Source organism: Zonotrichia albicollis, chromosome 1 (assembly GCF_047830755.1).
Source record: "Zonotrichia albicollis isolate bZonAlb1 chromosome 1, bZonAlb1.hap1, whole genome shotgun sequence".
In the NCBI taxonomy this organism is placed as follows: Eukaryota; Metazoa; Chordata; class Aves; order Passeriformes; family Passerellidae; genus Zonotrichia; species Zonotrichia albicollis.
Genome location: NC_133819.1, coordinates 12,598,877 through 12,625,159, shown reverse-complemented (window position 1 = coordinate 12,625,159; position 26,283 = coordinate 12,598,877). Strand labels below are relative to the sequence as shown.

General features: G+C 37.3%; 1 long non-coding RNA gene across 3 annotated transcripts in view; it reads left to right on the top strand.

Annotated features, from left to right (window-relative positions):
- Window positions 1-26,283, top strand: part of LOC113459985 (uncharacterized) — an 81,538-nt gene that overhangs the window by 17,412 nt on the left and 37,843 nt on the right. For 2 of the 3 annotated variants that reach the window (XR_003381604.2, XR_003381605.2), the window contains exons 2-3: window positions 8,957-9,125; window positions 13,709-13,860. This is a non-coding gene — a long non-coding RNA (uncharacterized LOC113459985). The remainder of the gene's footprint in view (window positions 1-8,956; window positions 9,126-13,708; window positions 13,861-26,283) is intronic. The other variant, XR_012583477.1, reaches the window with a different exon arrangement.

Sequence of the window (26,283 nt, the reverse complement as noted above, 5' to 3'; positions counted from 1 at the left end):
TCTGTTTATAGGCTAAAAAGATATTGAGACGTAATTGGATCAATGTACTCAGAGCGTTTGTGAGGTTTGATTGATAAAATTAATTTCCTTTATGCTAGTTTCTCTATGTCTACTTAGAATCACCTGGGAAGAGCAATTTTCAGTTTTGAGATTATTCCACTATATAAATTATCGTGACACTGTGTTAACCTGCTTGATTCTCTGGGAATCTTGTTGGAATGTGTAACACAAAATCTCTGGATGGAAATGGTGACTGTCCCCTAAAATCCTGATGTTTATGATTCTCTAAAAGGCACCCGTGAGAGGTAAATGCATTCAGAAAAAAATCATTCTATCCTAAACCATGTCTATAATTTTGTCAGTTAATGACTCTGAAATTGCTCATCTCTCAGTGTGTTATAGACTAGATCAGAAATTAGCTCTTCCTAAATTTTAGACAGCTGCAGTCCGAGTAGATGCATCCCATCTTAAATATCTTACATTACTTTTTTTTTTTAATTTACCCTAAGACAAGGTCTTATAGGTGGTTTCTGACTCTTAGATTTGGAGTTCTCAGCTTGAGATCAATGGTTTCTAAAGCCACAGTTGTTTCCTTCCATATCGTTGGTTTTGTCTTTTGTTTTCCTATTTTCCTTCGACTTCCTCAGATCACCCTGAGTAAATATCTGTTACTGGAGCTATCAGAGCTAATGAAATAAGAAGCTTGTTCCCAAATTGCATAGTCTGATCCTATTAAGCCCAAAGACTCGGATGTGTTCTTTACTTTTCATTCACTTTGCTCCCTCACACTAGGGAGTTGGGAGTAGCAGCTCCCCAGGAAGGTTTTTCAGGTTCTTCAGGAACAACCTGACACTGAAAAACAGACACACATTTGTGCCCATAGTGAAATCTGATGTGTTGGTGTCTTTAGCTTGTCAGAGTGACCCCGAGAAAAGTTGGAAAGTTCTTTTCCCAGCCTGGCACTTGAAGAAGGAGTCACAGCTCTTAATTTTTCAGTCTCAAGGTTGTTTATTGTATCTTATCTATAAAATTCTCTCTCCTGTCCTGCCGAGGTCCATTCATCAAGACAGTCCAGGCACTCTGCCTGCCCCCAGGGCGGTGTTATAGTTTTCATTTATACTAAAAACTACGTGTACAATGTTTACAATTACTTTCCAATACCTATCACCTATGTAAGACAGTGAGCTTCTACTCTAAACCAATCTAAAAGTGACAATATCGCAGCAGAAGATGGAGGCCAAGAGGAAGAAAGAGAAAGGCTGGACATGCCCAGATCCCTTCATCTTTCCCCCTGAACCTCCATTCTAAATACCCCAAAATCTACTTTTTCACCTTGTGATAAATTCACTATCATTCAACTTAATTTGTCATGGCTTGCAGATCTTCATCTAAGGTTGGCAACTTGCTCCACGGGTCATAATCAAACCCACAGGCATCCTGGGCTCTGTGCCAGGGTCTCTGAGCCCCCTGGCAGGGGTCTTGGCTGCTCAGGACATCCAGAGGGATGTGCTGGCTCCTGACACTGGTGCATCACCTGACTTGTCTTTGCTGACTTCTGCTGTTCAGAGTCAGGCCCATGGTTACTGACATATTCCTGATTCCAGCTTTTTCAGTCACTTATGCTCCCTTGCTTTGTCATGGCTTTCTTAACACCATTTGCCTACAGTGGGTTTTATTTTCTGGTATGTTTTATTGCCCTACTTTCAGTATTTTCTTCCTCTAAAAATAGAGAAATGCAGTAAATATTTTGAAAAATACATGAAAAGCATTCATTCAATGTGAATTCATGTGAATTTGTAAAATGTGACTGCAGGGGAAAAGAAAGTCAAAGGTGTTTGCTAAACAACGCTCCTTGTTGTTACATTTATGTATCATTCATTTGGTGTGCATGATTTTAATGAGCAAATCTCTGTGTGTGTAAGAATATGGTGCTGCAGTATTTTAAAAGAAAAATATATAAAGTTAAAATTACCAACACCTTTTTAGTCCCTTCTCCTCACATTTCAGCAGATCATTCTCTGATTTATATCTATGATATTTCTCTGACTGGAGAGGAGCTATGGAACTGCTAGACTGGGATTTGCCTCTATTGTCTGCCTCTATTGTCTCACAATCTGACTTCATCAAAACCAATGTTACTTCATAAATGTCAAAATAAACATTATTAGAAAATCCTGTTATTCCACAAATTAGACATTTAGGCTACGGAGAAAACTAAAAAGTTAATGAGAAAAATACTTGGTTCAATAACATGTAGTCAATTGTTTCCTGACATTCTATGCTTGTTAGGAAAAAGGTGAGGAGAATGTGTTTTAATGAAGGATTAATTTGATATTTAAATCCTTAGTTAGTTGAAGACTTCCCTGTTCTTCACAAAAACATTCTTAATCCTACAATGGAGCTGAATGAGCTTTTAAGGGCTGACAGAAATATCCTGGGCTGGCTGCACACTATTTTTGTTGGAGCCTTATAAGGCAACTGGAACCAACTTTTTGTCTAAAGTGTAATTACATGATGAAGAGGGGTGAGAGTTTCAAAGCTGCTTTCTTTCCAAATTAAATGGTCACTTGTAAAACATTGGCTTTTTTCCCGTTTAAATTTAATAATGCCATTGCTTTAGTGGTCATCAATCCTTTGGAGACACTGACTCCAGACTGAGCTCCTTGGGGAACAATCCCAGCTGTCAGATGTAAATCACAACAGTCTTCATTGCTCTGTGTTCAAACAGAGATCATGCTGAGGGTGTGCTAATTCCAAGGGAGAGCCAGATCTGGGCTGCTGCAGAAGTGGTAAATGCCATAGATGCTAAATTTCTTATGTCCTCTGTTGTCTCCCCCTTTTCTTAAACAAAAACTTTGGAATTCCAGTTTTCTCTTGAAAGCATAAGAAGAAATATATGGTAAGAAGGGGAATTAATTTCATTAAATACAGAATCAGTTTCTTCTACAGAAAAAAAATATTAAGAAAAATAATCTGCCCATAGATATACTCTGAATTTAAGATCTGCAGAATTGCTGTCAGAGGATCACTGGGGATGGAAGGCACCTCTGGAGACAATCTAGTCTGACACCCTGCTAAGAGCACAGTCAACAACAGCAACAGCCTTTTGGGGCTTTTCTTGTTTTTTTTCCTACAGCTTTTTATTTCTCCTGTACACTCGGAACCACTGACAGTCTGAAATGTGCCAACTCACAAGCAGTCTAGGTAACTGAAAAATATTACCTCAAGAATATCCCATTATGGCATAAGTCCTCTATTTTTGTCTTTTTTGGCTGCACACCTGAGAAGCTTAGGAAAGGAGTGAAGGTTTTTTCTCTAATGAGCAATGTCTTTTATATACTGCAGGTATGTCACCTGTAAATAGTATTTGATGCCATCAAGATTTTTCTTTTGTAAGTATGTGATGTGATATAATGTCATCAAAGTACCTATGAAAGTGATTATTGATATAGCCATGAAGAGCAAAGGTACACTGTTAAATTTTGCCTAGCTCCATATCTGTTCAAGAAAATAAACCAGAGTAGCCTGGAATACAAACAACCTACACAATGAAATATTTAACTGTATTGAAGGATATTTCTACAGGAAAAAATCCCACAGACTCTGGGAAAGACAATTGCTTGGTAAATCTAATAAATCCAAAAAAAAACCCCACAAATGCTATAAAACATAATTCTTTCCAATCAGATAATCCATTAACCCAACAAAAGCCGAAGCCATAAAAAAAGATGAGAATTGAGTCATTGCCTTTACAGGTTTATGAGCCAGTATAAAGCCCTGAAATTGCTGTACAGGCTCAAGAGAAGCAGACCCAGTGTCATGGTTTGAGCCTGGCACAGAGCCAGTGCCCCCATGAAAATTCCCTCACCCTGGTGTCTGCTGTGAGATGTGACCAGGAATAAGCAAAACAGGCTCCAGCTTAAACATAAAGAACACTTTATTACCTAAACTACAGGAAAATAGGGAAAAACTATAAGGAAAAGAAAAAAAAAATTGAAAACCTTACAAAAAACCACTTTCCTCCTCCCCACTACCTGACTTTCCCAATCCGATACATTCTCCCAAATCACCAACTGCCCAGCCTGGCACCACACTTTAGTATACTCAAACTTCAGTTCATGAAGAGGAGAGGAGTCCTTCTTGTTCCATAGGCTTCCCCTGGAAACACATTGAAACCTCGTGTGCTTCCATGTCACTCGGCACCGCCCGGAAAAAGTCCTTTTGCCGCTTGTGACATCTTCCTTCCATGCCCAGTGCTCTCACCACCGTGCATGGACCAGAGCTGCTTTTAGGGTTGTCTTTCAAGGATGCCTTGTCTCACTCCAAAAAGGCACAGTCTCTGCTTTGGGACATCTGTCCCCCCCATATTTTTCCAACCCCCTGGGGCCGGGGGGTCCTCACGATGAACCCTCCTGGTTCTGAGCCACTGCTTCCCCCTAAGTGCAGTCTCTGTCACAGGAACAAACTGAGTCCATGGCCACAAGAAAAGTCCAGCTAAAAGGCCACTCCAAATCATCTCTCCCCATTCAATCATCTCCACGTTCTTCGGGCCAGGTCCTTGTCTCATCTCATCTCATCTCTTATCTCTCTTCTTATTCAGCTTCGAGGAGGATTAGCATTTTTGCAAGGCCCCAATCATGAAAGAAAGGGGTTAAAACTTTCAGTCTCTGTCTGTCCCGGAGCTGCGGCACTCCCACACATGCTGCCGCTCCGGCCGGGCACTCTTCCCCCCCTTTCTCCTCCTGGGCCGGCTGCTATCACATTCGGTGTCGCCGGCTCTCTCTCTCTTCCTCCGGGGAGGGGGGGGGGGGGGGATGGCTGCCCGAGGGTTGACTCCCTGGGATCTTCCACCCTTCCATCCTCGAGGGCCTCCTCACCTCCCATCTCTGTCCAGGCCCAGGGCCTACCACGTGGCTGCCCCTCCCCCGCCCAGCAGCAGCGGCTAGACAGGGGAGGGAGATCTGACCTCTTCGCCTCGACGTCCCAAGAGAGTGTCCCAGGGCCAGAGCCCTGGTTTTTAACCCCTGTGTATTCTCGGAGGTGTGTCCAAACCCCACTGGCTACACCAGGTGCCAGTCTCAAACTCAGAACATTCATTGGTTTGACCACAGCTTCCCAGAATTCCCACTTCTTCCTGGTCAAACCACCACACCCAGCCTGTCAGATCTGCACTTGGATGCCTGGCATAGTTGCTGACTTCTGTTACCAAAACTTCCCATTCATTTTCTTGCAAGTACACAAAAACTTAGAGAGGCTTGTGAGCATTTTCCTCTGCCTACATGGTCAGGAGGAGATTATCACTGCAGGAAGCTGGAGAAGCTCTGGTTTGGCCTCTAATTCAGTGTGATAACAGCATGATGGTGCCTGTGTCAATCAGAACAAGAGGTGGGACTGGGAGGAAGAACACTCGAGTGTGCTAGAACATTACCAAGCTCTTGTTCTGCAGGCAGGCAGAAGGAAGATGCAGTTCCTATCTGTGTAGGAAATGTGCAGCCACACAGAACACCAAGAATGTGGTGTGAAAAGATACCTCAAGCCATGCTTCACATTTAGAAGAGAGGTTTTGTGGGTTTGTTCAGGGCAGTTCATTTTGCTTTCAGAACTGAAATCCACTACTGATAAGAGGGCAAAGAATGCAGCTACCTGGAGTATAACCATAGGTGGCAGGAGGAGAGATGACAGCAAATCCTTGCCTGCAAATCCTTGCCTGCAAATCCCTGGGTGGGGTCCATAGCCCTGGCAGATTCAGCTGGGCAGACCTTTACAAATGGAATGCTCTTGCATCGTGTCTGATCTGCTTCAAACACAGGCCAGAGCATCACTTACTGGAGAAATTGGCTCACACAGGCCAGGCACTCTTCAGAAATGCAGTGGTCTCTTTTCTGAAAGAATAATGGAGTGCTTAGTAACAACTGCATATCAGCTGTGATGATGGCACAGTCATCCGTAATGTTTTTTGATGACTAATTCCAAAATTCATAAGGAACATTTATTCTCAGAGTACAATCTTTAGCTGATGTGGATAAGTGAAGTTATTTTCAAGTTGGAAAGAGCTAGGCCAAACTAGGCAGAAGAAAATGCATTAATAACGAGAACACAATAAATAACAAAATACATTATTAATATAGTTAAAGATAGAAAACCAGATCAGAGTGGGCCCATAGTTTGGTTCCTTTTAATTATTTTTTTTTCAATAAAGCTGTGCTAAAGAGTTTTAAACTGCATGTTAGGAAGCAAGAGGATCAAACACCAGAACAGGCTTCCTAAAGAACTCATCATTGCCACAAGCCTGTCAATGTTTAAGGGCATCTGAACCCTTATTTTGGTGAAACCTGAACTGGTCATGCAGTTGGACTTCATGATTCTTATAGGTTCTTTCCAAGAGAAATCTTCTCTTCTCTTTCTCTCTCTCTCTCTTTTCTCTTCTCTTCTCTTCTCTTCTCTTCTCTTCTCTTCTCTTCTCTTCTCTTCTCTTCTCTTCTCTTCTCTTCTCTTCTCTTCTCTTCTCTTCTCTTCTCTTCTCTTCTCTTCTCTTCTCTTCTCTTCTCTTCTCTTCTCTTCTCTTCTCCCTCTCCCTCTCCCTCTCCCCCTCCCCCTCCCCCTCCCCCTCCCCCTCCCCCTCCCCCTCCCCCTCCCTCTCCTCTCCTCTCCTCTCCTCTCCTCTCCTCTCCTCTCCTCTCCTCTCCTCTCCTCTCCTCTCCTCTCCTCTCCTCTCCTCTCCTCTCCTCTCCTCTCCTCTCCTCTCCTCTCCTCTCCTCTCCTCTCCTCTCCTCTCCTCTCCTCTCCTTTTTTTCTGTTTATGAAGCTATGACTAATCTCACAGACCACAGAATGGTGTATGGGGTTGCAACAGTAGGATTGAAAAAGATCTGAAAGACTTTTGTTTTTCCTAGATATAAAATGCTATCAGTAAATAGAACTATTTCGGACAGAAAACCATTATTTGAAGATTGTTACTCAGTTCATAGTATTACAAGAAATTAAGTTGGTTAGTAATCTATGGCTACGAAAAATAGTGTATTGTTAGATGAGGATCTTTTTCTGGATCAGAAGACATAGATGCACCAAAAAAAATGAAAGGTAGGATATTTTCTCTCTAATCTTCAGTAACTTCCTTACTTCATTATGAACGGCTATTTAATTTTCTTTGCTTAAATTCAAAAATATCTTGTGGGGTTTTGGTGTATGTGAACCAGACAATTGATCATTTTTTCTAAAAATAACTGGAAAACTGCTTGAAAATGAGTAAATTGATGTTCAAAGAAATTTTTGTCCCTAATATATTATCATATGCTTTTCAAATCAAAATATCATTTTTTATGATAAATGTCATTCTATCAATATATTTGTGCAAAACACAGTTGAAAGCCAGCAAATTCAAGCCTCAGTAAAGAGATATTAAATACAGTTAGATACTTTGATATATATTAGGAAGTTTTGTGTTCCTGTGACAGCACATCTAGAACTTCTCCAAAGGCTTTATGGAAATGAATTTTGTTTTTTTATCAAAGGTTTGTCACTAGAATGTGCCATTGGAGTAGCATAATTTGAATCTTGTACTTCAGGAAAATCTTTGTTTTCTTAATTTAATCAGTTTAAAGCAATGTACTTAAGTGATTGTTTTCCAACATTTTCAGAATCATATTTTATGGCATCAAATTAGATACTAATGGCATTTCTTAACATTAAAACTATCACTTCAGAAAGCAGGTTGATAATGGATTTTGTATTTGGCCCTTGGGAATTATTAAGAGAATGAATTTGCCTGCAAGATTTCCCAATCTGCAGAAATAAATTCATTTCCAGTAAGAAAATGCTATATCTTAAAAATAAAGGAGAAATACAGTTAAAATCAGACATGCCTGACATCCTAGAAATTATATAAGAGGTCCATCTCAGGAAGAAACTAATTTTTATTTTTTTAATTAGACATTTTATCAAACTAAGAAAACTGCTTGATCTTACTTCTGATATCAGATGTGAACTTGTGAAGGACTTGTTCTGCTAGGAGACTGAAAATTCATAACTCACTGTCTAAGCATTGATGCAGGGTTGAGACTGAAATTACAACTGCTCCTGAAGACAGATTGACATTCAGGGCCAACTTTGCACCATCTCTTACAATTGATGGAAAAATTTAACTGGATAGGCTCAGCTGGACAACTTGAAAAATTATTTCATATCCTGAGCTCAAATGATTAATAAATATTTGATCCTTGGTAATAAATCACAGCCTTATCAGGCAAAAAAGAAAAGCCATTTCAGCCATTTTTGTGATCTAACATTGCATCAATTGAGAATATCATATATATATATATATATATATATATATATATATATATATATATATATATATACAAAAGAGAAAAAGTGAACACAAAAGGATTTAAATGTAGAACATGTCAGTGAATCCTGGAGGTGATGGGATAGAGCCATCTTATTTGCCATACCCATGGGATACATTTAAAAAATATTAAAATATATATCCTACTTCTTCATGGAACTTGCCTTGTCCTAATGTCAGACAAAAAGATGGTAGAGAAAACCATCTTGGTCATTTGGTACAAAATTCACATTCACATAATCGGATGTTATCAACTCCGTGAAGTTCCATATTTACTTTAGCAACAAGAATTTTCATTTCATGAGATCACGGGAATTTTTAAGAATATAGGTCACATGGAGACATTAATTTTAATATTTGCAGGAGCTGCTTTTGCTCACTGACTTGCTTGCTGTGATTGCCTCTGCCCCAAAAAAAATTGGAAAATGATAATTTTAACATCTGAGGAACATGGGAATACAGAGCAGTCTATTCTTGGTTTGCAAAGTTATGTAAAGATTCCATTGTTTCCATAAGGTTGGATAAAACAAAATCTCCATTACAAGTATAGGGTATTCTTAGACCTGAAACCAACATTATTATCATAAAACTACTGCTTTCTCCTCTATATAGGCTCTTCATATTTCTATTTTAACATCTACAAAAACAAAGGCAGCCTTCTAGAACAAAGACCACTTTTTTCCAAGGGAGGAGGACCACAGCTCTGCCATGGGGAAAGACAGCAACTTCTGTGCAGACAGCAGCCTTGAGTAAAACATCCATCTGAGCAACACTACAGGCAGTGAGTGGAATTTTATTTTTGTTCTTTTGTCCTTTTTGCAGCAGACAGACAACCCTATTGAGTCACCCTGGGCTTCCAGTGGGTGGGCAGTGATCTTCTTGTGTTGTGTCCTTTTGTGTGCCACCCCTGCATTTTGTGGCACACAGGACACGTGGTGGACAGCTGCACATCTTTTGGGGACCCTGAACCAGCCCAGAGTTGAGTTGTGTAAATTCAGCCTGGAGATCCTCCATAGAGCAGGAGGAGTGACCACAGCTCTGCACTGCCACTGAGAGGAAATTCAGGGATGCTCTGAAACAAGAAACAACTGCCACAGTCTTGTGGTGATCTCTCCTTCTGTTCTTTGGCTGTCCTATTAATCTTGTGCCAAATACCTCTCTCCAACCAAAAATATAAATTTTTATTTTTTTTAGAGAATTATTCAGAGCAACTTCAACACCATATTCCAGCACAGTCAATGGAAATAGTTAAAGAAGGAAAACTTCAGTCAAACCTATAGGTTTTTGCATCAAAGATATAGCATTGCTTTGCCTCCTATCTTCCTGTGTGCTTTGCTGAGGGCTCCATTTATTATTTTTTTTTGGTTTGTAGATTTTAATAATTTCTTTTTAATTTAAAATCTTTATATCAGCTGTATGAATTTCTGACTAAGAGCAGTGCTGACGGGCTGCAGAAGACAGTGAAACATCCTGATGTGAGAGCCCTGTGTTTGGAATTTGAGTTTCTGTCACAGTGAACACTTCCAGATTCCTAGCCCCTTGCATAACTTGGTAAATCCTGCCATCTGTTTCTGATAGCATCTACTTGTAAGGCTGGAATGAGCAGTGCAAACATTCCTGAAGTCCCCTCTGTTTTTCATACCAATGGGCTCACAAGAATATCAACAGCATACCTGAAAAAGGATACAATTCTTTGAGTGATTCAAACTCATATCATTGCAGCAGCAAGAAATGGACTGCACCAGCTGAGCTGGAGAGAAGATAGTTTGAAGAAAGAGGTTTTTTTTATTCTTATTTTTAATAAGCCTCTGATTCCTATAAACTCTGTCCTCTTTTTCTTTACATAAAATTGCCCCAATATACCTATCATACTGTGTTTAGAATTGTTTCTAAATTTTTCCCTGCTATGGCACTTAAGATCATCTAAAAATTATGTATTTAAACTCCTTAGCGTCCCTAGAAAATGTGGATATGCAACAGCTGAATATGAGAACTTACTCAAACTACCCTGAAAGCACACAGGTGTTGGTGCAGCACATCTGAGAAAGGCAGCTCCAGTTTTTGAAGGAAAAGAAAGAGAGAAAATTAAAAATGGGGAATCTGGGACTGTCTCTTTTCTGCATAAATAAACACACTACATGAGTCTGTGTGTAGTGTAGGTGTAGTAAGAAAATTCATAGGATTCCACTGTTTAATGTTTTACCTCTTTATTGAATGTTTTGGTATTTTGCTCCTACTAAATTACATAGAGCTTACAGAAATATTAGTAATCTCTAGGATTTCTAAACAAGGGCTTTTATTTCATTTTTATGGGGCATAGGTAAAATTATCTATCTGCTTTTCTGGCTGTGTGGTTTATTTGAAGTTTGAGAGTGAGTGAAAGGCATCATAATTTGTATTGGCATAAGCTAAGCACTGAATTTGTTCCTGAAGGGTTTATGAAGCTTGTTATGAAAACAGAAAATATCTGAAGTGTAAATCCTTGCAGCAGAAGAAAACAATATAGGCATGATATGTGATGACAGCTCTGTATCAATTATAAAACCATCCTAAGGTATACTTTAGCACTTACTAGGCCATTTTTTTTCACTACTGCACTAATTAGGAAATATTTCCTAAGGGTAAATGGGCTAAAAACAACCAGATGAAGCTACAACACAAGCATATAGGAAAAGAAATTAAAATTGGTAAAGTGCCGAAAACAGGATCAAGCCAGAGATGAAAATCATTGTACTCTTTATTGCTGCTACTATTTTTAAGTTTTTCACAAGACAATTTCATACAGGCAACATTTCCTCTGCTCGATTCAATTAAGGTGTTGGTCACTCTGCAGCTGGAAATAAATAAAGTATAGAAGACTAGCAGAAACATAGAAAAACTATGACAGAGTAAAAGTTGAAAATGCTGCCTTCCAGTATGTGCCTGGTAAAAACCAATGGGAAGAGTCCCCCTCCAGGTGACAGCTGTGCTAACAGGCCCTGGAGCACAGATGTCTTTGTCCCAAACCAACTTTACAGGCATTTGGGATTCTCTTCTGTATGACTCCTAAAGGAAAGTTTTGCTAGAATAGGACTATACATAAGTGAAATAGAACAGAACACATTTGAGGCAAAGGCATACACTTCTTGCTAAAGGAAGAAAAAGAGTGGCCGAAGACCTCTTCCAGCTATGTGGAGGAAGCAGAACTGAGAGTCCAGCTACAAGCAGCCCAGAGTATCAGGAACAATCCTGATGCCCTTCCTCAGGAGCCACTGGCACCTTGTCCAAGGCGATTTGTGTCTCAGCACAATTCCAGTGCTGCTTTCAGCCCCTTGCATTCCAACAACTTTATTTACTTTCTCATCCCTTCACTTATCTTTGCCCACCAAAAGGAGGGTGTGACATCCCTTCTGATGTCAAAGGTGGAGCAGAGACCATTAGAGGGACATGTTACATGGGAGATTGCGTAATTTATTATCCAACCTTGAGCAGCTTTTAGGAGTGATTCCAATAAGCCACTCTTTTTGGCCAGCTCTTTGCTAGCAGGCAGTGTCTGAATGCCTGAAAATCCTGGCCACACAGGAATTCCACAGACCACTCCACTTTGCCTCTCTTGTACACCTTCTTCTTGCTTTTTAACTTGAATTCCATGTCAGGTGAAGGCATTGCAGTGGGATTTTCCTGCAATTAAAAAAACCTGTTGATTACTTTCAAGATGAATGTTCATTACTTTTTAAGATGTCTTCTATTGTCCTGGAGCTGGTGGCTCCTCTGTGTGATGCAGCACCTGCTCAGCTTTGCTCCTGATGTTGGCTGCTGAGTGTGCAGATAAAAGGGCTTGGCAGCAGCAAGATCCAAAGGAAAGGAGTCAACTCACTTAAAGACCCCGCAGTTTCTTATTCACTTGACATCACTAAGAACGACCATGATCCTGTCTTTTGTGACTTTGGGATTGTTATAATCCTTTAACGACTGACATGAAACAACCAGGTTCAGAGAAAATGATTTGGTCTTGATACAAGCCTTGTGTTTTGAACTGCTGAGCCACAGCATCAGACTGACATTTCTTCATCATTCAGATTACCTGAGTCTCTGGCATGCTACTGATGGACTCCAGAAACAGAACTATAACAGCTGGACTGAGTGCACTCCAAGTAAACACAGTTTTCAGGGTATATCCATAAAAAGGACTCCTAAACCTTTAATTCCTGCATCTTGTAAATGACATTTCCTTCAATTTAACTCATTCCTGACTTCTTGTATTGATCAAGATTTAGCTATTTCATCAGGAGTCCTTTTTTTAAAGTTCCTTGTTTTCAAACCTTTCTTTTCTTCTTGGATTACAGTATAATCCTCATTTGCTGAGGTCTTACTTCACTAATGAAACTTGAGTTTTTTTATATGCTTTCATGTAATCCAGTCTGCTGGTTTTGATCTAATTTTTGAACAAATTTTCATGACCTCCTTTTCATTTCCTTTAACTAAGTGTGCAGAGGTAGATGCAGAAGCACATAATATGCAATGGTCTTTGGTTTGATAAACAGTTATCTTAAACTTGCTTTTACATGTTGCCTGTTTATAAAGTGCAGGCAGAAGAAAATGAGTGACTACACTGCACTGCTCAGAAAGCTCATCTTCAGAAAACTAAATTATTGCAGGACTCTGATATATTGAGAGAGATACATGGTTCATTTAGGTTGAAATTAAAAATATAGCAAAGATCTTCTGTCCACATAAATTATCATAAATAAATATTTTTACAAGATCAAAAGCAAGCTCATATTTTTCCTATATACAGGTCATTCTTCACCTTCCACTCATTAATCTGATGTATTTGGTGACCTTTTCTATAGAACATCCTCAGTTATCAGGTTAAAATAGTAAAATTCTGGGTTTAGATTTATATTTAAGCAATCTGTATTGAAGGAGATTGTTCTAGCAAGGCTCATACACTAATCTTTATAACATTGATAAAAAATCTAGCATAAACCCATTCATTCAGTATTGTTTCATCCTTTTCCTTCTCTTTTTAATAAAAGAAATAACCTTACAAGAGACCTTAGGAAACAAAACCCCAAACAAATAAACAAACAAACAAACAAAAATCACAACAAAAAGATTTAACCTGTTGCTGGAACACAACATATGCTTTTCTAGAACTACAAGGCAAATGAAATGCTTATAATAAAATTCCTGACACTCCTGCCAAGAGTCATGCTTTGTGCTGATTACTGAAGTGCATGGCACTGTTTGTCAAATGCAGTTATTATTTCTGAGAAATTCTCTGTTGCAGAGGCACAAAAAGCCACGGTTCCTGAAAGATATACACCAACAAATGTTTATATCTGTTTATATCTACAGTCATTTTTCATGTTTGCTTAACAGAAAAAAAAGATCCTGAAGACTTCATGATGATGTTGACTTATTTCTTCTCTAACTGTCCAATTAGTCATGATGCTACACAGGGAGATATTAGTGCCATATGGAATGCAAGATGCTGAAGACACCAAGCTTTTCCTCTCTCTCATGAAGAACAGGTAAAACAGTCAGTGATTCTAAAGCCTGATGGATGTGGGAATTGAGCTTTCAAGTAGCTGCTTCACATAAAAAATCATTAAGTGAGACAAAACAGAAACATGGCCCTTCTGTGCTATCAAGGAAAGCCACAATGTGTGCACTGCATTTTCTCTTCCCTCTCAGAAGGGTTGTGATAAATCCAATGAGATTTACTTGCCTCCAAGTGAAAGATTTTGTTTGGATTTAGTTGCAGTGGAAGTTAGAAACTCCTCCTTTGAATTTTAAAATGTATTTGTGGATATTTTTAGGTCAGTTTTCTCACATAGTGGGGTTTTTCTCTTATGTATTTCTTTGGCATGTATGTATTTCTTTATATTTTATAATGGTGCTTATATTTTATTAGCTTCAAAGTACTTTTATTTTTCCCTCCTTATATTTTAAACTCTTGTTATTACTCCAGTTGCCAGCTCAAGCTCATCCATTTTGTTCTGAATGCAGTTCTTTTGCTATTCTCCTGTTTCTGCAATGATATCTCAGTTTTGTGTTATTTTAAACTTAGCCACCTACTGCTCCTCTTCCCCCCTCCACCTTCCCACCCCCCACTGAAGATATTAAATGAAGTGAGTTTTGAGTGATATTCTAGAATTTTACAAGCAGTCTCTTTTGGATCTCTCAAGTACTTTTCCCATCAGTCTTGCCCGTTACCTTTCCTAAGTTACAGTCACTCCACAATATTCATGCACATCATATTTTCTTTTTTTTCTCTATTTTATTTCCCATATGCCATCACACAGAATGTTAAATTGCAGTCCAGGTGAATGAAATGTGAATGTGAATATATATGATTTTGTTTATTAACTCAATTATCTTAATGATGAGAGTTAAAACATTGGTCTTTGAAGGTTGTTCTTGGTTAAATATGTTTGGTTTTATTCTTATTTTCTTGTATAATGCTGGAATTTCTATTCTGTTCCCATAGTGGCATTGAGTGGACAATGGCTGTTAAAGAAACAAAAAAAAAATATATGCTCCCTTAGTCTCCTAAAGAACTCTCTTCCTTTGAGGAAGAGAGTTCAGGAATAAGAATTAAACTTTTGGAGTTCCAAGACTGAAATCAATACTGAAATGTATTGGAAAAAAATCCAATCTACATTTTTCTTTACTGGTCAAATACCATTATTTTTTTTTATTGATTTATATGTGAGAATTGGATAGAGATGAAGAAAAAAGGCAGGCAATTTTACCAGTGATAAAAATTTCAAGATGAATCATGGGAAGTGAAATTTGCGAAAACAAAATGGAAGAACTTAGACCCAAACTTGAGGGAATAAATTTTGAATCTTCATGGAATTTTGCGAGCACAAATGCATGCAACTGAAATGATGATAGTAAATATATATATAATAAATGGATTTATGTAATTTTCAATAGCATTCCTCCTTCCCCACCGAGGAGCTGGGCAGCACAGTGCAGGGTTTTCTGGAAGGATGTTAGAGTTAACAGAGCCCTCAGTGCTCATGAAGACAGAGGGAGGATGCTTCCCTTTGATTAGCTAAAGGTCTCGCATGGTGCCTTTGTGGGCCATCTGTATACCAAGGATGTAGCTTTTTTTGTGCAAAAAATGGGACTTCCAGGAGCTGAAGTTACAAATAATCCAGGTATTTTACCCTTAGCTCTTGCTTGTCTTTCCATCATGGATTTGATTTATACTAATGAAACTAACTTTCAAAATATCACAGTGTAACCAAATTAAAATTAGCCAAATGTTTGTCAAATAGCCTTTGGAATAATGTTTGGAAATAAGAGTACCTGCAACACACTATTTATAGTCTCCCTTGGAGCCACTATTGTGTAAAACATAATTAAAGAGTTTCTAAAATTCACACTACAGTCTAGGTCAGGTAAATACATAATCAGGGAGTTATTAATGGAGCTGCAATTAATTAATATGCCTCCATTGGAACCATTAAAGCTGATTAATGTTATGGCACACAAAGAGAATTTGTAGCTAACAAATCAATGACCCAGCAGAGCGTATTGTCTCCTTTGGAGCCATTACACTGCACCATATCAAAGCCTCATTAGAGAATTTTTAATTTACCGATCATCATCCCCAGTAGTCATTAGCTGTCCCAGGCTGATGATGCATGTGTATAGAAGAAATGTGAGATAGTGCTGCATCAGGAGATAGATCTCCTCCCAGTTACACTGCTGTAAATCAAGGCTAACATCACTGAAAGCAATAATATACATGTTTTGGAAGGAGGGGAAACCAAACCCCAAAATTACACTCCAAGAGTCAAGTCAGTTGAGAGTTCAAACTCCATTTATTTTGCTTATTCAATAACTCATTTTTAACCTACCAACTAAAATGTTTGATTTCTTTTTTAACCTAGAAGGGAACCCCCTCTGAACTTATAAATATATGATATGAAGGCAGGGAAAAGCAACAAATTACATATTTTCATGCCTGATATATTTGAATTTCATCTGAAGTTTATCTTGGGATCTGAATTTTTAGTATGCATTTTACTGGAGACTGCTAATGCACACTCCCAGCCCTTGCTCTTTCTAGGCACAGATTTTGCCTGAAAATTCACTCAATATTCCTCACCAAGGACAGCTCTTTCTCTGGCATTCATTAACTTTAGTGGAGCTATATCTGAGATAATTTTGTACTAAATGGTTAAATATGGAATAAATGTTCACAACTGCAGTATCCAAGAGCCTTTTGAGGATAGCACAGAACAAATATTGCAATCCTTTAAAAAGACTGGGCCCAGGTTTTATCTGTCTAAATTCAGAAACAGACTTGCTGTGGGAGGTCACTGTGCCATCCTGAGAGTGCAGGAAGGGAATGGCTCTGGGTACAGGATTTGCTGCTAGACACTTCCTTTGTAGGTTTTGTTACACTGCAATCCCCTTCAGTTTGCCTAAGATTTAAGGACCAGATTCTTGTTTTCTTTTCCTTTTTGGAGGAAGGATTATTATCTGATAGTCCTGCTCAGAAATGTAGATAAGGGTTCATTTCTTTACTTTTGATGTATTGTAAATGGTGTGTGTATTCTGTTTCACACTTTCATTTTTACAATAGGCAGAGCTTAGAGTATTGCTAAGAAGGAGAGGATTTACTACATATTGTACTGCTTTTGTTACCTACCTCAGATTTTCTGTAGTCATGGGTTTTACAAGAAGTTTGACTGAAGTAGAATAAAGGCATCACAATATTAGTTTAGCTTAGAAAAACTAAATCCACCTTTTGCAATAGCTCAAAGTTGAAAGGAAGCAGCACCTCCTCTGCTCCCCTTTTCTTTTTTAAACAGAGTGACAGTAATATTGAGCCAGTTATTTTAGAGAACATTCCTTTAATTTTCAATGAGTATCTATATAAATGCCGATATTGACATGTATTTCAGAACATGAAACTCAAATTATTTGAGAAATAGGTGTTCTAACAAGTCCCATCAGTTAAAGTGTGCTCCTGCTCCTGATTTTAAGTCCTTGCTTCATTTAAATCTTTTTACTCCTACCATTCTCAGCCAAGCAGTGGATTCTGGCTGATGACAAAAAATTCACAGTACTATATTTATTCACTAAAAGGAAACCAAAATCTAGTGGTACAGCCATAATATACCCATAGTTTGTTACATTGGTGAAATAAATCTGTGCGCCTGACAATGATATGCTTTTGTTACCTCACATTTTAAAAAAGTTAAACATTCAAGACCACTGGAATAAGGAGGGATTTTTTTCTGCTTTGGATAAAGCTTCATGAAATATTTTAGATGTGCTATTGCTAGACTTGGCAGAATCAGGAGACACCGCATAGTGTCAGGGAAATTTGCATTTTTCTCAGTTCTTCTCTTTTACCAGATTCCAACAATTTCCTTAATCTTAGTTGTTTGAAATTTTGAGTGCATTCATGCAGTTTAAAGCTTTATAAGCCATTATGGGGAGAAAATTTTAGCTAAAATTAAAGGCTTACACTGAGACAAAATTCTTGACAGGTGCAGTGTGATTGAATTTTGTGAGGCAGTGTTGGTCCACAGCAAAATACTTAAACTTCAGATAGCCAAAGAAAATACTGAAAGCAGTTGTCTAGCTGTTCAGCTTTACAAAGCATAACAATGAAACAGAAATATTGTATATATTCATATATGTGTAAGCATCAGCAAAGAAGAAAACAAAATTACATAACAAATAATGATTTTTCATAAGAATTCAATTCCTTTAATAAACCACAATGCATGCAAACTGGGATCATTTGACAGTCCTGTTTAGCAGGAGCAGAAACCAGGATTGATTGTGCAAATATTCTTCTCTGGGAATTATGCAAAACACTTTTTCTCTGCCTTAAATTGATATGCTAGGGTATCTTTTAGTATATTTGCTGCACTACTAAATAAGTATGCTTTTTTGTGCGAATGTTTTTACTAGTATTAAATCATTTTAGACTCAAAATTAATCCTGGTCAAAGAGTTCTAGAGGAACTGAGACAAAGAATTTAATTCTTTGTCCTATTTTCTAAATGTACAAATCATTATAATTTTGATTTTAACCTCGCTGCTATGCTCTTCCCCATTTTTTTCATTTCTGCTTTGATTTACATTATGAAACAGTTTTAGACTGCATGACCAGGAAGATGAAAGTAACTGGGAGCTGTGCTCCAGTGTGCACCTAATGGACTCTAGACACAAAAAGATTATTCAGTCCAGAAGACCAGATGAGAATTAATCCAAACTTAACAACCCTGAAATTTCTACTGTCCTTTTAATGTTCCTCAATACAAACTGGTTCTCTCTGTATATCTGTTCTCTTCTGGTCCCTGCTACCTACTCACATAGAAAACCCACCCACCCACCCACCCACCCAACAAACCAATTGTCATTTTTTCTTTCTCTGTCTCTAGACTGTAAACAGTTTAGGACATCTTTTTTTCTATGTTGTGTGAAAAGTGAACCTGAAATTAACTGACGTAAATTGAAATATTTGTAGACGGGGAACAATGTCAATAACAATGAGAAGAACAAAAACCAGTGAGTAATTAAATAATAAGAAAAATGCTATCAAACATACAGGCCTGATTAGCACAGTGGCCGGATTAGAATGATGAGCATAAAATGAATCCTTGATGCTGCTTCCACAGATCTACAAGGATTTTGCAAGAGAGGAGGGGGCAAGGGAAAATCATGCAGAAGAACTGGAAGTGCCTGTCAGTTTTAGCACAGAAATCTTCCCCTTTAGCAATGCAGCACAGCAGGATGCCCTGGCTGTAAGAAAGCTGAGCTGTGCTTACTCACACAGCACGGCTCTGCCACAGGCAGGCAGCTTTGTCCAGGCTGGAAGCCCCACCAGCCCTGTCTGACACAACCAACAATTCCCACAGCCCTCGGGTGCACACTGCATTCAGGGAATCAATCAACAAATCAGCCAAATAAAAATATGTACACAAACAGTTATGCTTGGCATTTAACTCTCTCCTCTGTTGACCAGGAGTAGCTGCATCATCTCTGTGTCACCTAACTCTTCCCTCCTGACAAATCTGTAATATCAGCTGTATTTTTCCTTTTAGCACACTTCATATAACACAGCTAATAAATTCACTTCCTACTTGATGTCTCATATTTTTAAGTGTCAAAATAATTTCACAGTCATAATTATGGTACTTTGGCAATGTCAGAAAAGCACAACACGTTCTACCCTAAATAGGAGCTGAAAGACACTTAATTGTTGTTTTGGCTAAGCCAAATTGCTCACTAAGAATTCAGATACATTGAATTTGGACTTTTAAAAGGACAACGGAATTGAAGAAATGCATCAAGTGCACCTTTTATTTTTTTTCTAATTTTGTCAGACGATCCTATCATCTGGGATTCTCCTACTTTGTGTAAATGCATCACATCCGTAATGAAATTTCCTAAAAGATTGGTTAATTTTATTTACTTGTTATTAAAGCCTTGTCCAAAAATAGGTTTGCGTTTTCAGTGAGATTCAGCTGTTGGTCTACTTTTCTGAGCTGTGTCAAAGGATGATGGAAAAGGCAGCAGGTGCCTTGACCCCAGCCACACAGAGTGGAGGCTTTATTGCCCTCCAGCTCTTTGCTGTTTCCATTAACAAGATGATTCTGGCCCCCACCCCCAGTGCACCTTTGCAATCCCCTCTGTGGTTTAGCACCAAGGACAAATAAAAATGAAGTCATTTACTGTGTGCTCACAGTGAGTGAACATACCATAGAGGACTGAGAAGCTGAAGTATGTTGGTTATTTGTTAGCACTGAAGTTGAAATGCTGCAAATTCTTTGTCTTCCACCGAAAAGTCTGATTAGCATTATGTGAGGAATATGTGTTTATTTTCTTACCTCTGCTTCATGGTTCAGAGCAGCATGGAATTGCTGGCATCAAAAAGAAAAATTCCTGTATTTTAACTTTGGACAAGCTATGTTTACTTCACAGTCATTGATATGTTTAGCCTAAACCTTCCTCTGGTACAGATAACTAGATTTACATAAGATGAGAACTTGCAGATTGACAACATTTTTTTACAGAAAAGTTATACACCATCACTTGCAAACGAATTTTTTCCATTTTGTTTTAACATGCTTTTTTTTTTTCTCCCCTCCAAATGTACTTTCAGCAAAGTCCACAAAAGAAATGTAGATCATAAATGGAAAACATAATACATTATTAATAAAACTTGAAAGCAACAGCTTAGATGGTAATCTGTAAGTAAACTGTAAATCTCTCCAATATGTCCTGTGAGTTATGTAAGCACCCTGAGACAGACAGCGGATACAAATTAGAGAAAAGTAAGGAGACAAAAATCAGCAAAAAACATTATGAATTGGAAATCTATTCCATTGTTTCTTCTGGGGTTTTTTTTGGCAAAGAAGAAATTATGTTCTCAGCAAATACAGCAAAGAGAGCTCAGAGCACTGGAAATTCTCATTTATGTTATAGTCATGCAAATCAGAAACAATTTTATGAAGCTCCATGAACATTGTTGGGAGAGAAATGAAAAGCAAGCTCCAAAGCTCAGCTCTTAAACTCAGTTGCAGCAGCACAGATCAGCTACTTGTACATAACCTGAGGGGAACATGCATCTGAATCCTTTATTCTACTTGCTAAAATATTGATAGAAAATTAGTCCTATAAATAGGACAAAATGAAAGAGATGCTACGTGGCGAAATCTAATGCACCATTGTTCTCCTTTCTTCCTCCAATGGTATTGTAGAACCTCCAGTATTTATTATATTTATCTACAACACAAAAGCACTGGACTTTCTCAGCTAGAGACACCATGTCATCATGGCACTTGTCACAGGAGAAGTTTTTGAGCTCCAAATAAGTTACTTGCAGAGAGGGGCAGACTATTTTAGTGGCTCTAGGGACTAAGTTATCTTAGATATTCAGATATTTTAAATAAAAGGAGTAAAGCACTTCAATGTGTAACACACACACCCAATCTCAGCAACTTGTTGGAGACTGTGCATGACTTCCAGGAGGAAATTCTCCCATCTCTGACTGATACTACAAGACCAATGTACTGAGCTTTGATACTGTGAATTCCCATTTAGTTCTGATTAGTTCTGACTCTGTTATGAATAAAATAAAAAAGTGGAGGAATTCACCATTGAAATTCACAGTTTTACCATTAAAAACCCAACCAGCAATATATTATTACAGCCACAGCTGGTAGATAATACTTACCTTATCTACTAATTGGTTATATTTCATTAATGTCTGAAATTTCAGTTTACCCATGAAGCAAGAAAGAATACACAAGAGTAAAGTTAGGAAGGTTGTCCCTAATTGCCTTTAATGACTATTCTCAATAACAGTATTAAGCATACATATGCATCAAAGTCAACAACATCCAAAGTTACATTTCAGCTCCCCATACCCAAAGAAGCAAAAAATATATAAACCTGAATACAGCAGTTTGAACCAATAATAAAATTTTTATACAACAACTTACTTTTCTCTTTGAATCTTTTATTTCTGTAACACAATCCCAGCACCCTGATTCTAACACCTGGGCAAACACTAGATAACCTCTTTGCTTCAGTCCAATGCTTCCCAATTAAATTCAGTGTTTGTTAATACTGTTCCAATTAAGCAGTGGTGGTTTGCTTTGTGCTGTCTTAAGGTTAACAATCCCCTGGGAACATTGGTACAGCTATCCATTAGATACACTCTAAAGATTTTATCTATCTTTATAAAAAGGTAAAAAAACCTCTAGTAAAATGGTTAGCAGGTAATAGAGAAATCTCAAAATTTACTTGCTGCTTTCTACCCACCTCGCTAAAATTCTTTCTGTAAATAAAGGATGATCTATACTGCAGTGGTGATATATTGCAACCACAACTTTTATCAAAATGTATTTTCACTGTGCAGGTCTACCTTGCAAGCTAGTAAAAATGTTCTGGGGGAGCGGGATATGGAGGATGAGGGAGAGGATGAGCAGCAGAATTCCTGTGTCCCCACCCTGGAGTCTTTGGGTGTCATCTGCTCCTGCGGGCAGGAAGAGAGACTTGAGCCAGGTCACCCTCCATGGAGTCACCTGTGGGGAGGTCAGCACACAAACCAGATCTGCCTGATGGGCAAACAGCTGATCCTCCTTGCCCTGCAGGGACTGTCCGGCACCTGCTGAAGGCTTCTTAATTTGATACTGAGCATTCCACCCCTCACTCCCCAGCCCATCCATCCCCTGACTGGCAGCACTGGCTCTTGCCCGACAAAGAAACTTTGCCAGATAAAGATTTTTTCCCCTTCCTTTGAGGATTTCTGAGACTTCAAAAAATGCTTCCTTCTCCTAATAGAAACAACAACTTTTATAAATCTAGGGATGTTTTTTTCTGTGGTTTTTTTTTTGGTGGTTTTATTTTCTTTTTTTTTTCCCTTGAGGACAAAATCTGAAGAGCATAAAACTTTTGCTTTAAAAATGACAAAATATAACAGAAAGTTAAACCATTCTTGTTGCTGCTGTTTTTTCTCCAAATGAAATATAAATTGAGACAGAACATTTCACACATAGGGATTAGGTTTTAACACACAGTTTCTTTGTCTGCAGTTAGTAGAAAACAGCACCTTGAGTAAAGCATTCATCCCATTTTTATACACTTTTGGCAATCTGCTCTTTGAAACTTCTATTTATGCTTCCATGTTCTGTAACCATAGCTTTGGTGACTATCTTGGATTAAAAAAATAATCTTCTGAAGGCTGAGAAAATTAATAAAACTAAGCAAATTAAATCTGCATTTGTCTTTCTTTCAAAGGCAAACTTTTCCTTAAGAGTGGGGGTTTTAATCTCTAATTTGAACTAAAAGTCCCAAAGGATAATCTAAAGAGCAATAACAAGTAGTGCACTGACTCTAAAATTAAATGTCTAAGAAAAAATAATTGTTTTATCAGAAAATATTTAATTAAAAATTTGTCAGTTAATTTTGGAGGTTCCCAGTTCAGATCTACAAAATGAACTGGAAAAGGAGGCTGAAAACTTAAAAATAAGCCAGGAGACAGATCAAGGTTTTCTTAATCTATTTTTATCAAGTGAAGGAGAATATTTGCAGAAGCTTCATAAAATAGAGGGAATCTTACTCCCTGAGATGTGAAGCAATAAAAGTAAATTACAAATATTACTGTGATTCTGTCCTGTACTATGATTCTTGTCCTTTGGGTATAAGTGAAATGGTAATGGCTTAAAATTATGTCCACAGACCATATATATGCACATATCACCCATTTTCTTATCTGCTTCACTGTTTCATTTGGTTAATGGACTTTTTGGGTGAATATTTAAGATAAAACTGAAAAAAGCATCATTAACTCTGGATGCAAACTCCAATGGTAGATGGAACTGAATTGCCTGAAATCTCTGAAAGTCCAGGCAGTCCTCATCAATCTGAAAAGTCATATTTTTGTGAAAGCCCAGTTACAGAATGGGCTATACAAAAGAACTTGACTAATTAATTCTATGTTAACATCCCTCTCCCCATCCTTATTATTGCTATCAAATCTGTGGGAAAATAACTCCTTTGTTATTTTCCTGTAATGCTGGAATTCACACTCCAAATATACTACGCAGAAAGACAATAATCCAGTCTAACTGTGACAAGGCAGAACCACTTTGTAAATCTAAGGACTAATATCTTTGCCATAAACCAGCACTGTCATGTTGTTTAGGGTGGGTTATTTTTTTTTTTTTTTTTTTTTTGTTTTGTTGTATTTTGGAATTTTTTTACTTTTTTGAGGGGGGTTCTGAATCAAATTCAAGTCAAAATATCCTTGAAATTCAAACCTTTAATGTTATATAGTGTATGATATAGATCAAATGTCTTTATATGAATTCTTTTGGAAAGAAAGAAAGATACCCATCAAAAGATTTGGGAATCCTTGGAGAAATGTCTGGGATCAATCTTGTGACAAATTTGGGTAGAGAGTAGGGCAAGAGCCTTCTTTCCTCACTCCTACACATTTCATGCTCTGCTCCTTAATCTAGTGAAATTGCCCTTTTCTACATGGTTTGCACTGAAGCCAGCTGAACTGTCTGCTTTTGCCTCCAAAAACAGCTGATGATTGACTATAAATAAAATACTATAAACATCAGTTTACAGCACAACCATGTGTTGCTTAAGAAGCATAGACTTGGGAATTTTTGACAATATTGCATTTGCTGGTTCCTTTTGTTTCATTAATGATTAGAAGCCTCACCACCTTCTCATTACCTTTTCACATAGCTATTCATTATTTTGTTTCTGAACTGCTTAATAATGGTGGCATCTTACAAAACTGCCCAAGGTACAAGAAAAAAAATTAGAAATTTGATGAGCTTCAGATGTGTCTCTGGAGTTCTTAATTTACAGTACCTATTTGTATATAGCTACTATTGCTAATTGTTATAACTAATTTATTATAATTGATATATGGATGAAACTATTTTTTTTAATCTTCTGAATTATTCTTTAATTTTATCCAGTACTAAGAATATATTCAGACCTAATGACTTTCTGTAAAGATTTTCCAGTACATTTTGGAACTTCTTTCTCATTGTTTGTGACTCAAACTTAGGATTTCAGCAAAGCTTGCTCTGTAGAGTAAGGAAATACAGCACAAAACCTTTGCAGACTCTAAGTTAAATACACACTGTTTTGCATAAGACACTAATATGTTTGGTTCAAGCTGTCACATTCTGTTCTAAATGTGTTATGGTATGTGCTTTCAATTTGGTTTAAGAAGTTAGTTTAATTCTCCTCCTGAAAGTGCAAAGACACACTCCAGGAATGAGGAAGGAACCTTTTTTATGTCTAGTAAATGTGGAAATAGATTTTAAGTTACCTGAACATTGTGAGAAAAAAAGCTATACAGCTCTAAAAGAGTAATAACAGGTTGTTAGGTGTTTTTTTTTTAATCAAATAAATAGAATTTTAGGATAAAATTAGAAAGAGAATGTTTCTCTTATCTAGTAGAGAACATTTGATTCTGTTTTCCTTTTTTTTTTTTTTGGGGAATGATCATCTGTTACATTTCTTTTGCCAGAATATACCAATTATATTGCTAAAAATATATCCTGAGATAGTTTACTATTTAACTTGAGAACTGGGATATTAAATGATCTAATCAATGGTAAAATGCATAATAAGTACCTTCTAATAGAGATATAATCTCCATGTACTCTAAAGGATCTTTGTCTTCCACTTCTTTCTCTCAAATAAACTTAACAACAATTAAAATTTTTCCTGAATATTGTTATTTTATAATAAAAAATTATATTTATCTTTTGAATTATGACTCTCTGTGATCTACATTAAGTATGAAATTCATCTAGAATAAACCAACTACCTTACTTTGCTCCTTTCAAAAACATTTTAGATTTTCCCCAAATTTATAACAAATAATCTCCAATCAAACTGCAAATCGTTTGTCAGTTTGATTTTGTTTGTCAGTTCTGATATTTCTCAGTGATCATAAGTTCAGAGGAAGGCATTACACAAATCAAGAGCTTCAGAGTGCTCCCTGACTTTTTTCACTTACTGTTTTCTGGTTAAACTGTGTTAAATCAGCCTTGTGATGTATTTGAATAATTATCTGTTACTTCTACATAAAGCTATAAAACTATTATAGCTTTAATAGTTCTTTTAATATACAAATGTTTCTGCAAGTCCCAACTTCTTCCTGAATTAGGTTCTCACTTCATAATTCTCTCTTTGATCCTTAGACCTCAGAATTAGATATATTTCCTTGCAAAGTGCAATGGGCTACTGTTTCCTTATCATATTTTTACTAATATATGTTCTTGTGTTTTAGTTATGGAAAACTTTATTTTTATTGTTGCATTTTAAAGCTTAAATATTTTTTGCTCCCAGATAACACGCTAAGTTTTTAAAAAATGTTTATAATATATGTATATAGTATAATAATGTATAATGTTATGAACCATTGTAACT